The sequence below is a fragment of the Otolemur garnettii genome, unplaced genomic scaffold (genome assembly GCF_000181295.1).
Source record: "Otolemur garnettii isolate 467f Iridium unplaced genomic scaffold, OtoGar3 scaffold00003, whole genome shotgun sequence".
Classification (NCBI taxonomy): Eukaryota; Metazoa; Chordata; class Mammalia; order Primates; family Galagidae; genus Otolemur; species Otolemur garnettii.
In genome coordinates, this window is record NW_003852398.1 from 47,450,161 (window position 1) to 47,451,886 (window position 1,726).

Genomic DNA, 1,726 nt, shown 5'->3' on the forward strand with positions numbered 1-1,726 from the left:
CTCTTTTTTGGAATGTTTTATAGAACAGAAACTAAAATAACCTATTATACAATTAGTCACAAATACTGGCCTTGAGTTTTTGCCCATACACAATGAATATTTTTTAAAACATGTCTTCTTTGTAGCAGTTAGGCCCTGCCGCCACGGTGCTTGGCTGAGTTCACAGATTTGTCATGACCTGTAGCCTCCCTGTCACTTCTCCAGCTCTCCTCTCCTGCTAAGCTTTGTTTCCCAGGAGTGATTAAAACCTTCTGCCACTACTGCCACTACTAGAACCACCACAGCCACCTCAGTTTTGTGATTTGGCAAAGTATTGGCTTCTACCACCACAGAGGACAGAGCTTCTGCCTCCAAAGTTTTTTCTCTTCATGGGTCCAAAAGTTGAAGATTGATATTGGTAATTACCAAAATCAGTGTAGCTTTCACCACTTCTAAAATTGCTTGTATCATTACCAAATCCATCGTAGCCATCCCCACTGCCACCATATTCACCACCACCATGGCTGCCTCCAAAGGCACCATGAGCACTAAGGTTTCCTCCATGATCAAAGTTGTCATTCCCACCACAGCCCACCACACCCAAGTCTACAGAACCACTTCAACCTCTTTGACTGGATGAAGCACTGGCCAGCTCTTGTTTTGATGTGGATATCTTTACTTCACAGTTGTGGTCTTTGGCTGTGTGGCATTTCTGAATGACAGTCTTATCCACACAATCACAGTCATCAAAGGTTACAAAAGCAAAGGCCCTCTTTTTACCACTGCCTTGGTCAATCATTATTTCAATCACTTTAATTTTCCCATATTGTTCAAAACAATCTCTTAGGTAATATCTTCAGTATCTCTGTTACCAGTATTTTCTGTGATGGGCTCTTTGGTCTTGGAGATTCAAGAATGAAATTCCAGACCATGCAAATAAGCAACAGGACAAAGTTTGTTTTACAGAGAATTACATAGAGAGAAGGACAACAAAGCCTCTGGCAGCAGAGGGAGGAAATTCCTGAATGGGAAGACCCTAGTGGGTCTTTGGTCTGGGAGTTTTACATACTGCATACAAACAGGAGATTTTAAGAGTATGAATTATACTTTGTGAGGGATTTGGTTAGAGAATGAAGGTATTAGCAATTGAATGAGGGTATTAACAAATGAATGTAGGCTGGAGAAATGGCTTTTCTCCTGTGAGAGGGTACAGTATAGAGAGAAAAGTCTGTTTGCTTAGGCCTAGAAAATGGGGCCCTTGTCCAGCCCTGAATGGGAGAACACTGCATCACCTTCTTTAACACCACAAACAAAGATCTTTTTCACAGTTAAATGGACACCTGGTCTTTGAGAATCTTCTCAGGAGATGGCTCCCTTTGGTTCCACAACTCTTCCACCCACCTGTGTGGCCTTGTCTTCATTGTGGCATCTACTTCCTCCCCAGTGACATATGTGACAAGCCCAAAGTCCTTAGAGTACTTCGTGTTGGAGTCTCTCCCTGCCACCCAGAGTGTGAGCATTCCTCACTGCTCAGAATGGCTCTGCAGACTCCCTTCAGCCTCTGATAGAGCTTCTGCAGCTGTTCAGGCTCTTTAGGGGACTCTGACTTAAACAGGACACCACAGTGGAAAGAGATACTTTCAGGATGCTTCCTGAGCAGCATTCACAGACAGAAGGCAGGATTTATTCTAAGAGAATGATGTATTCATTGTTTTCACAATGCAATCAAAAAGCCTTTAGTGCAGCA

General features: G+C 43.0%; 1 pseudogene; it reads right to left on the minus strand.

The window, feature by feature from the left end:
• Positions 1–241: 241 nt before the first annotated feature.
• On the minus strand, positions 242–1,642 carry LOC100951395 (annotated as a pseudogene).
• Between the last annotated feature and the right edge of the window lie 84 nt (positions 1,643–1,726).